Source organism: Hevea brasiliensis, chromosome 5, assembly GCF_030052815.1.
Source record: "Hevea brasiliensis isolate MT/VB/25A 57/8 chromosome 5, ASM3005281v1, whole genome shotgun sequence".
Taxonomy (NCBI): Eukaryota; Viridiplantae; Streptophyta; class Magnoliopsida; order Malpighiales; family Euphorbiaceae; genus Hevea; species Hevea brasiliensis.
This window is the reverse complement of record NC_079497.1, coordinates 61115954-61128685: the sequence shown is the minus strand read 5'-3', so window position 1 is coordinate 61128685 and position 12732 is coordinate 61115954.

The window sequence follows — 12732 nt, the reverse complement described above, 5'->3', positions numbered from 1 at the left end:
CTTGAGGTAAATTGACCAAAATGCCCCTCATCGGGTTATAATCCCTCTTTTTCAATATACCCGGTGAGTCCTTATATTTTTGGGTCATTTGAATTTTTATTGTGTCTATCTCAATAAATTTTCATTTTATTTTTAGTCCTCACGGTGTCTTTGAATAGCACTAGTCACAGACCAAAAATGGCACTATGTATAACTCGGAGGTTCGAGGTGTTACAAGGGTCATGGTTTATGTCAAACCCTAATTGCTTAGAATCATATGTCCTCCTCTTAATGAAAGAAAAATACACCAAAACAAGCCTTAAGGTGTGCAAAGTTAGCAATTTTAAAATTTTTCAACCCTAGGTTTCATGCATCATATAAACTCTTTATACCATTGCATAAACATTTAGTTTTCGTCATAAACAATTGTTAACAAGCCTAATTAGCCATTAGGAAACAAAATCCCCAAATTTATAACAAGTTAGGGTTTGGAGAATTTCTTACCCCTAAGGTGCAGAATCACAATTCCAACACCAATTATGGGTAGTGAAAACTATCAAGTGCTAGCCCTTTAGCTTGTCTACACAAACCCTTGATCAAAGCTCCCTTGATCAAAACAAAATTTCTTGATTCTCCTTCTAAGCAATTCGGCCAAGATGGATAGAAAGGAGAAGAAAGTTTTTTTGTTCTATGTGATTGGAAGTAAGAAACAATTTCTCAACTTTAATTCAAGTGAATTAACACTTGAATTAAATAGGGATGGAAGAAAAGAAATTTTCTTTCTATGGAGAGGAGTGGACGGCACAAGGAAGAAGAAGATGATAAAAATCTTCTCTTTTCTTCCTTTTATATTTCCTTTAATTTTCTTAATCAAATAGTAAGCTTCCAAGTGTCATTCACTCATTTAACAATTAAATGAGTTTTCAATTTCCTATTGGAACACTTGCCATGCCTAAATATTAATCAAGAAAATTAAACTTCATTAATTACTATTCTAAATACTAATTAAACTAATTAATTAACTATTAATTAATTAGATTTTTTCCCTTATTTTTTACTAAGTCAAATGGTCAAAATCGTCAAAGTTTGAAAGTCAAACTCTCTAAATTTTGGCTAAGTCCATTTCTTCCATAAGCTTGTTCATTCAAGTTTATATTTAAACACTGTAAATATTAACTTGAACACTTTCATTAGTAAAATTAGTTTTAAGTCATACTAGAGACAATGTAATCTAATTACAAACTAAATTTATTAATTTAATTAACTAATTAATTAATTAATTAAATTAATTTTGCTTGAATCAAGTTGTTCTAATGTGTGTGACTTACTAGGTTCATTACTAATTGGCAATAAGAATAATATTAACTCATTAATATTATTGGAACCATTCCAAACTCAAATGAAATTCCCTTTTCATTCAAGCTCTCATAAGTCATAGTTGACATCTCGCATAATGTGCTATGACTACCCAATTAGTTTTGAATTGATTTCCCAATTCATGAACCTCAATCATACATACCATGCACTAAAATCTCTCCATTATAAAATCTCGATTCCAGCTAGAATCATGGTTTCATGTCAAACTCTTTGCCTTGGAATCATATGTCCTCTTTTAATTCAATTCTTGATTAGTGAGACTTTCCTGTTAGAAACTCTTTTCTGACTAAGTTTATCTGTCCTGGCGAGGAACTTGAATTCATCAAGAATAATTAAATGGACTTAGGTTTTTATTCCTATTTACTTAGGGTAACGGATCCCATCTTGACTAATTCCTATCTCCATAGATAACTAGTTGGAGCAAACACATGCCCATATACTCATACATAGTATAAGTATGAAAGCAGTATCAAACTCAAACTACCTATATACAAGATAACTGTGTTATCTTAGGTCAAGGGATCATATGCACTATAATGATCTAGATGACTTTGTATTGATAAGAGTAAACTCTACGTACAAGTCATCTTATGTCATTGGTTCGGCCTACTTATCTTATAAGTTTCTACCATGTTTGTCTTATGGCATGAAACTCACCATTCCATCCTATTAGTATCTCATACTAATCCGTGAACAAAAATATAAGTGACAATCAATCCAGATAAATCATGCTTAATGAGGTATCCTTGATTGTGAATCAAATTTATAATATCTTGTACTAGAATATTTTATCACTCATATTCTTAACTTAAGAATATAACATCTAACAAGACATTAAAGGACTTTTTCTGTGACACCCCTTACCTGTCTATAGTGTAGCCGAACAAGATATGCCATACAATATGCTGGAGCATCATATCTTATCTCATTGATATTTATCATTTCTTAATTTATTTATTTATGGGTCCCTGAGTGACATTTATGAAATTGATATCATTTATATCATTTATTGAAATTATAAATTAATTTGAGGTTCCAAAAATTTTACAGAAAATCTGGCAGAGTGTCGGCTAAAAATGGAGAAAATAGTTCTTCGAAACCTGTGGAAAACACTTCCAATCTGGTTTTAAAATCCACAACTCCAATATATATATCACTCAATCTCCAAATTTCAACACAAATTCCAAAATTTGTTCATCTCACATTTCAAATCAATTTCATGAATAACTCCTCAAATTTTATTAATCAACAAAATTTATAGATAATTACAGTAACATATAATTACATATATTTACATGAGTTCGTAATTACAAACAAGAACAAATAACTAGTACAAAATGCAAAGTACACAATACAACCTAAAATCTTAATGTCCTACCAAGAGCATTGCAGATAAGAAGTGACTCTGGACTCTACGCAGATCTGACTAATCACCCGGTTTGAGGTCTGCTAGGCTCTCCAGCGGTGTCTCCAGTACCTACACATGGCAAAAGTGATGCGCTAAGCAATACTACTTAGTAGTGCCAATATAAAATAAAATAACTGAAATAAAAATGGATATGCAGAAGATAAGCTGATATTTTAGGCAAATTGAGTTTCTGGCAATTATTTATAGTATTATTATTCTGGTGCTTTTTAGGTTAATTATTTGATTAAAATTTGTTAAGATTTATTTTGATTGCCCAAGTAACCTATACTAGTCGACTGGACTGGATAAACGGGTAAACTGGCACTAGGTACCAAGTACCTCAGGCTGTCACACCATCGGTCACAATGTGTTTCCCAGTATGCAACAAAACAACTAATAAGCTATAATAATTATTAAGCATGAAACCAAGTATAGTAATCTCAATCAAAATAGTCAAAGGCTATTATATCACAGAATGGCCCGAAAGGTCATAAAACACAGAATGGCATAAAGCCATATGCAGTACTGCTAACAGAACTCTATTGGCATGCCAACCTATCCAAACCAATCATTCAAGGCATACTAGGGCATTTTACACAGTTAATTATTTAATTATTTATTTTTGTAGTGTAGAGGTCTCTATTCACTTGACTATTTCCACTCAAAAGTTGAATTTTTAATTTATAATAGATTTGTTGAGCCTAAGTTCACCAAGATACCACATTTTGCATTATATTTTTGTTGGCATTGATTGCCAAACTCAATTCCTAGCCTTCTAGGTTTTATTTCAAATTTTCAGAATTTGAGGTCCATCCTTACTATTCCATTGGACCTTGCTACAGTAAAAATTTGACCAAACTCTCTTCTTCAAAGTTGTTCCTTATTATCTCTTCTTTAATTTTCTTTTTGAATCACTCTATTTGGAGTTTTCTAGCTCAAGTTATGCTAATTTATTTAAGACTGGCTGGATTGGTATCTACCCAGAATTTCTGGGCAGAAATGGTTCTGGCAGTTTTGATAGCCTGACTTTGGTTAATAATTCAGATGGGTTATGATCAGAATTTGGTTTGGTGTTCTTCATGAAAGTTGTTCTAAATTGTCTAAGTCTTTTATTGATATAATGTAATGCCCTCATTATAGGTAGTCCATACATTTTACTATTCTAATGACTAATGTCTATTCGGACAGTCAGAATGTTTGGAACTACACTTAAAATATAGTGAGGAGGCATAAATTGATAGAATAAATGTTAAGAAAATATTGAAAATATTTAGAGGAAATAAAATAAAATTTAAGAGAATTTATTAAATGATATAAACTAATAAAAATAACACGATAAGCACCATGAAGGGCATTTTGGTCATTTCACTCCCAAAGGTGAATTTTGACCTAAATGTCAAATTAAAATTTAGAGAATAAAATAACTAACATAAATTAAAACTTATGAATTGGATTAGAAAAGAAAAGAAGAAGAAAAGAAAAAAGAAAAGAAAGAAGAAAGGAAAAGAAAATAAAAAGACTTATGGAAATTTAAAAATTTAAGTACACCTAAATAAAAATATAAATAGACACTAGAGGACAAACTCCCATCCACTTCCATCTTCTTCCTCCACTCCTTCTCCCTCTTTTTCCCCTTGGAGCCGGCACACTTCCTCTATTTTTCCACCATTGTAGTCAAGCTTTAAAGCTTAATTTCCCCTTCATTTCTTCACTAAAACCCATAGCTCACTTCATAAAAATTCCTCCCCCCTTCATAAGGAAGCTATAAATACCCATAAGAAGCAATGAAATTGAAGTTTAAAAAGACACCCAAAAGGTTAGTGCACTAATCCATCTTTTTCTCTTCATTAAACATGAAAAGCATATTTAGCCAAGTATAAATTTCATGAAATTAAAAAGAAAATCATGAGGAAAGAATCCCTTGAATTTCAACAGCCCTAGATGAAGCATGAAATTGATGATTTTTATAGTTATAATCTAGTTAGGGAAGTGAATTAACAAGGTATTATATGTTGGAATTGATTTGCATAAACATATATGTAATTGAAACTTAAAACTAGGGTTTGTGTACATGATTTGAGGATTGTTGTGTAATTGTTGAGATTGACTTGGTTGAGACTATTTGTTGCCAAATTGAAGTGTTATGTATGCAAATTGAAGTAAGGAAGATGGAGGAGATTGAATTTTGAGAGTGTCATTTTTCTGCAGGTTGGGACTCAATGAGTCCAGTGTGTTTGTGGAACCATAACTAAAAATGTGTGACTCTAATTGGTATGAGGCCAATTGGAGGTGAAATTAGACTCAAAATAGCCCATTTTTCATGTAGATACCATGTCTAAATTTTGTCAAAAACTTGACCTAAACACTGTCCAAATCCGGATGACCCTCTATAAAACCCAGAAAATGACCAAATGAACAATACATATTCATTTGGTCATAACTTCCTCTGTACTGGTCCAAATGACCTGAATTTGATGCCATTGGAAAGGTTAGATACAGGGCTATAATTTTCATGAAGACCACTGAACCCAGAAATGCCGAAAACCAAACCAAATTGTTGGCCTAATTTGGGTCACAAAACTGTCCAGAATTAGGTTGTCTAGAAACTGCTGGACATAAACTCACCCGACCAGTTTTGTTAAAATGGCCATAACTTGGACTAAAAGAACTTAAATGTAATGAAACCAGTGGTAAAATGTCCACAAGACATAGACCTACAAAATTGATATTTTGACCAAAACCCAGAAATTAAGAGAACTAGGTTAAATAGTTAGAAAAAGTCACTGCATCAAAACCTGCAATCCGACCAAACTTCACTTGACCCCAGAATAGTATTTTATTCATAACTCCCATTAGAAAACTCTAATTGAGATGAGCCATACTTTTCCAGAAACCTGAGAAATAGGGATGCAACTTTGTTTTAGGAATCTACCTCAAATTATGAATTTAAGAACCTCAAAAAGTGACCTTTAGTCACTGTCCTAAACTGAGCCCCTATTGGCACAGGGTACATGAGCCCAGGTCAGTTAATTGGCTATAAATAGTTACAAAAAACTTGAAAAATTGTGATAAAAATTTCTCAATGATCATAATACATAGGGCAACAATTTTTATGAAGATCACCATGCCTAAAAGTGACAGCAACCTGTTCCATTAATTAGGTAAATTTTAAGTCCAAAAGCTACCTAGTTAAAGAACTAGAATCTAGAAATGAGTCAGTTATGGTTATCTGACCATAACTTGAGTTCTAAAAATCAATTTGATATGACTTAAAAGGGAAAATAAAGATAAGACATAGAGGAACAACTTTGATGAAGGAAGTGTGGCCAAACAGTGGCTACATACTGATTATATGGATAGCCAAAAGTAAGACACAAAAACTGAACCAAAGAAAGGTCTATGAGAAAAATTATCTTATGGTAGGGAATTTAACCCTAACAAGCCATTAAACACTAAAACACATGAAAGAGGTATGTGGGACCTATTTTTCCACTATAAAATGATATGAACATTCAAATAAATATGTAATAATGTGTAATTGCCTATAGTATACCTAGATTTATTTATTTAGTTTGGATCGATTGGTATACCAATTAGGGATTACAAATAGCTGTACTGTCTATCGAGAAAATCATGAACTGACAATATATGTCTGGTATGATTATTCTATAGGCTATATACCTACTTACTGGCCCTTATGCCCACTTTATTCTGGCTTTACAAGCCTGACAGCTGGCCTTGTGCCTGATAGCTGGCCTCATGCCTGACAGATGTATACAGGGTAGACATATGGCTGTCTAATCCATATACTCCCGTGTATCCAGCTTTTATAGTCTGTTATAGGTTTCTTGAGCACTGATAATAATTAATTAAGATAGAATATACAATAAGTAAACAGAAAAGATCCTGATAATTTAAATTGTTTCCAAAGTGAAATGAAAATGTAAAATGCTTAGAAATTATGAAATCTACCATATATAGAATTATTATTTAAATTGTTTAGTTATTGTTCTTATAAATTATGTACCACTAAGCGTTATGCTTAGCTCATTGGTTTTCCATCGCGTAGGCACAGCAGCCGCCTCAATAGTGTTCGGACAAAGCTCTGACCAAATCTGCTACCGTCTAGAGTTACCTCACCAGTCTTTTTTATTTTGGTAGGGCCCATGTATAAACTAGTATTTTGGTTCATTATGTCTAATCATGATGTAATTGCTAGTTATGATGTATTTCTATAACACTCCTCACCCGTCTACAGTGTAACCGAGCGAGGTGTGCTACATTCGGTGCCGGAGCACCCTATCTTATCTTACTTTATTATTTTAGTAATTTTAAATTCATTTAATTTAATGTCGCAATGGGATTTTGCGGTCGCCCGGACGATCACTCACCGAAGTGGGAAAGAGTGAGGAGTCGCCACCTTAGTTTTGAGGGAAACTAAGGAAAACCATTTGAGAAGTTAAATTAAAAATGAAACCACTTCAAAACAGAGATTCTAAGTTCGGGGTCCGTAAACGGGTGGGGAAGGTGTTAGGCACCCCACCTCGTCCCTTAATAAGGGTAAGTAGATTTAATTCTGCGTCCTTTACAAATTAGTTAGAAGGGCTTAGGCGGCAATGTTAATCCTTTTGGTAGAAGGAATGTTTGATTTTTCACTAAATTTGGACCACCCAGATACATAAGTAAATGAGACAACCTTAGTGAACGGGTGTGAGAATCGGATAAGAACTCTCCTCCGATCTTTTTTAAGTTGTTCATTAAAATTTGAGGGGAGACCGGATAAGAACCCTCCTCCGATCTCTTTTAAGTTATTTATTTGAAGTTTTGAGGATGAGACCGGATAAGAACTCTCCTCCGATCTCTTTCAGATGTTTATTAAAATTTGAGGTTGAGACCGGATAAGAACTCTCCTCCGATCCCTATTTAATGTTTATTAAAATTTTGAAGGGAGACCGGATAAGAATCCTCCTCCGATCTCTTTTAAGTTATTTATTAAAATTTTGGGAGGAGACCGGATAAGAACCCTCCTCCGATCTCCTTTAGAGTTATTCGTTAATGTTTTGAGTTGAGACCGGATAAGAACTCTCTTCCGATCCCTACTTAATGTTTATCAAAATTTTGGAGGGAGACCGGATAAGAACCCTCCTCCGATCTCCTTTAAGAGTTGACTTAAAACTTTTAGGCAAGGATAGGATAAGGACTCTTCCGACCCCTTCTATTTTGATGAGACTCGGACAAAGACTTTTCCGACCTTTAAAAATTCAACCACAGCTACGGGTCTTAAGAACCTAAAACTAAGAATTCTGACCTTCAAAAATGCCGGGGATAAGGTTTATGGATATCCTGTGGCTGAGCAGAACACTAGACTTGATTCACCGACCTTTTCATGTAGTCATTTTACCAATATCTATTAATGACCGATCCACTCTGCTTCGTTTACTTTGGTCTTATTCCATTTCATGACATCTTTGTCGAATCATTTACGTCGGCCTAATAGTTCGGCTATCTTCTGACGTGTTATTCAGTCCTCTTTTAAAGGAGACCTCTAAGTTGCAGCTACCTCGTTTACTCCAACCATTTACATACTACAAAGAGTTAGAAAACTGGTTTTGAAATGACGGAGATCAATAAAATGAACTGATCACTAAAAAATGATTTGAGAGTGACTTTCTTTGGGATTGCTTGTGCAGAAATGGTCTAGATGTAAGAAGAACAAGGAAAATGCGGGAAATAAACGTAGACGCTTAATAAAACAGTAACATGAACTCTTATAACAATATTTTCTCTTGGGTTCTCTTGTACAAAATACCCTTGAAGAAAGTTGCAGATGTATGAAGAACAAAGGAAGTGCAGGAAACAAACGTAAACAGTAGTGTGAACTCTTACCTGTGAGGAGCCAAATATATTGAAATAACTGTGAAGTGGTAAACAGTGATGGCGGATTGATCAGCCTAAGAGTTGATGTCGGTCGTGAAACCGAGGGATGCTTTAGCTAAAAGGTAACCGGGTAAAAACCAGGTGAAAGGAAGTTGAGCTTGAACAGAGGAAAGGAAAGCAGAGATGATGAGAGTATGACCAGATAATGAACAAACTGGAAATGTAGAGTTCCAATATTCAAAATCTTTTTCAAGAAAACACTCCTGAAAACTAGTTTCAAAAGTATTTTTAATCACTACAAAACAGCAGAGTAACAAACTGAATGAAGTTTCAGAGTTCCTCCACGATAATAGCAGCCTCTTGCCTATATTTTTTTTTTGTCCCCCCTTGAACAGTTTTTCATGCAGGTATTTATAGGAATCGGGTGGTCCCATGAAGGGTCAGGATTCATTTTGAGGGAGATGGAGGGTCAGGATTTTGAAGTACATGATCGGATGTTCAGGAATTAAAGAGAATCAAAACGAATGGCTGAGATCGCTTCTCAAAGTATTTGTCCTTTTCCTCTTTTAATCCGACGGTCTTGAATCCTCTTGTCCGAACGATCGAGGGTGAGTGAAAAAGCTGGTATTATCATCTTCTCTTTTGATCCAAGGGTTCGGATTCATCCTTACAAGTGAGATCAACGGTGGAGATTGGGATGTCTGACTGTCATGACATACCTCGCACTGTCGGCATTGCGGGCGATTCTTAGGCGTGCGGTGGAGATCTCGTCGCCACGCTTTAACTACCTCGGCTCGATTCGGCGACGGTTATTGGAATTTGTCTTATTCTTTTTGTCTTCCGATCCTCCTAGCTCCTATTCCGATCTCTCATGCGATCTCCTATCTCCCGATCCCTTTTATCCCTTGATCAGTCTGGATTCGGTCCAAGCATTAATTACATCTCGATTTTCGAAGCGTCCGCTTCGTTTTCCGCTCAGCATTAAATGCCCATTTTCCCCTATATATACCCCTGTTGATAGTGGCATTTCCTTCATTCGATTTTCTCTCTTTCTCCTTGTTTCTTGGTTCTAGGCTCGGGAAAGTTCCGGCTACAACTGTGGTTTTGATCCTCTTCCGATGGAATTCCCTTTTCCTCGACTGAAAATTTACGATCCCGGTGATTGGATGGTCCTAATTGACGATGGTGAGAGAACTGGATTTGACCGATCCGTATTGCGGGCTTCGGTTGTACCGATCTCGAGTTGCTCAACTGAGTTCATTCGGCTTCTCATCACATTGAGTGTTCCGACAGCGATTCTGATCCACATTGGGTGTTCCGACAGCGGATGAAGCATCCGGTCGGCAATATCCTTGGGATCAGTTATAAACTGATCCTTGGAACACCTGGGAGTATCCTTGGAATTAGTTATAAACTGATCCATGGATCTCCTGGGAGTATCCTTGGGATCAGTTGTAAACCGATCCTTAGATCGGCCTTTTGATATAATCAGATCTCCAATGTATTCCGATCCTTAGAGATCGCCAAAATGATGTAGTCTGTCAATGTAATCAGATCTCTAGAGATCACCCAAATGATGTAGTTAGTCCTTTATTGTAATCCGATCCCTAGAGATCGCCCAAATGATGTAATCCGATCTTTTTGCAAATAAAGACTTTATTTTGCAGTTATCATCTTATTATTTTTGCATTGATTATTTTCCGATCTCTAAGGTGGTTATCCGATCTGGTTCTTTACTTGAATGACACTTGACTGATCCTTTATTCAAAATATTTAACTTATTATGCCGATCTCCAATTAACCGATCTCTGAACATTCGGATATTTGAGAGAAGTGTCAGAACAGCTGTCGAGTCTCACCAATCGATGCGCCGCCTAGAACCTCGCGAGCATTAAATGCTCGGACTAGTATAAATAGGGAGGGTTAGCCGCTTGTTCTCTCATTCCATTTTCAATCCCCGCTCACAACTTCAAGTTCTCTCATTTTCTCCGTTTCCCGACGATCGACTCTGTAAGGGCTTTAATCCTCTTTTTAGTTTAAGTTCTTTGTTTTTTCTTGAAAATGAGCGGTGCCGAAGGTCAGAGAGCGGCAAGCCCTCCTTCCATTCAGTTCTCATGGTCATCGTCTGATGAAGAAGAGGCGGTCGGGCCAAGCACGCAACCTGAACCCCCTAGGGTCTCTGCTCCAGGTCGGGGTCGGGTCATACCATCAAGGCTTGCACCACCTTCAAGGAGAGAGACCCTTCCTATAGACGAGCTTCCATCGGTTCTTCGGGAATCCGATCTGCAATCGTTTGTTCAAGAATACAACATTTGTCCTGATTCATATGAGCTGATCAAGTGCCATGGCGATCTTCGTGTCGATCACTCCTTTGAAGAGAAAGACATAGTCATGGTGTATGAGGAACAGTTAAAGGTCGGTCTGAGGTTCCCTCTAGACGATTTCTATAAGGAAGTCCTAAAATTTCACCGAGCATCCATTGTTCAAATCCACCCCAACTCGTGGCGGATCTTGGTAGCTTTCCGAGGTCTATGCCGAGCTAAGGGAATCAGACCTACGGCTAAAGTGTTCGCCAAGTTGCACCGGCTATCTCGCCGAAAGGACGATGACCACTGGTTCTTCCAGGCGAAGCCTCGCTATGGCTCTTTTCCGATCTGCCCTCGTCTCTTAAGAATTGGAAGAATCGTTTCTTCATTGTGAGGAGCAAAGATCCGAGCCGCTTTGAGGACTTCCCCCGCAGCTGGTGGTACCAGGGACCCTTGCTTCCGAACCATATTACCCTGAGCGAAGAGGAAAGTTTGATAGTGATGGATCTGAAGAGTGAGGCTGCCACTAAAAAGTATTCTTGTTTGGATTCGGTGACTGCCGAGCTGCACCATTGGATCGTTTCACCGCCACTGGCCAAGACCGCGAACTTCCGCTCTCTAACCTCGGCATCGGTATTTTCTATACCTCAGATCTCAGGACCTTAGCGATCTCACTAACCTTTTCTTTGTGCAGGTATGGCGGGTGGTGAGGGTTCAAGGAAACGGAAGAAGGAGAGAGAGATCTCCCGGAAGATAAAGGAGATAAAGCGTTCGGAACGACTCCAAACGCCCGGTCACGAACCTGGGGAGATACAAAGTGATCCTCCCAACCTTCGGTCCGCCGACCACCGGCTACCCGATCTCTCCTAGATCGGAGGAGCAGCCTCCGACTCTTGCAGCTTGTTCCAAGCAGGAAGGGGGCCTACTCAAGCTCGGGAGGACCTCTTCTCGGGCGCTCAAGTCCGATCGATCGCTTGAGGAATAATCGGATGTCAAGGAGAACTCGATTTCGCCAAAGTCCCGGGTCTACCATCTTCTTTCCGAGGATCGGACAGCTATCCTGAATGGTCTCGACGACATATTGACTCGGACCATGAGCTTAAACGTGGAGTGTCCGTGAACCGCACCATGATCCGAAAGGATTCAGCTACCGGGTAAGGAGATCGGGAAGAAGAATCAGAGGTGGATTCCTCCGATCCCACTCTCATCCGCCGGGATTATATATCTCAAGTCGAGGGACGGGCAAAGCTCCATGAAGACCGTTGGCGAATGTAATCGTGCTTTGGATGAGAGGGACCGTGCTCTTAAGGAAGTCCAGTGCTTCACGCCAACGGTTACTGTGTCGCTCAACTTATAGAGGAACTTGAGGCGAAGGATAAGGAGCTTAAGGAGAAAGACAAGGAGCTTAAGGAGAGGGATGAGGAGATGGTGACGGAATAGCCGAGGCCTATGTGAAGGCTCACAAGGATCTCTTGGCCGCACTCCAGAGCGTTACCTAAGAAGACTTTTCTTGGATGGCCGATGTGGCTCCCGAGGACAATGATGAAGACAGTGAGGATGAAGCCGAGGGTGAGAGGGAGAGAGGAGTGATCCAATGTAGATCAGTGGGGTGATCCTCACCGAATAACTTGTACAAATTATGACATGAAATAAAATGCCTTTTGTTCAATGAATGATTGTGATCGGAAAATTTTAAACCATTGTTTGTCTGAGTATTTGATTGTATGAGCACAAAGAAACAAAAACTAAATGTGATTATTAATCTAAGTATGAGAGATCGGAAAG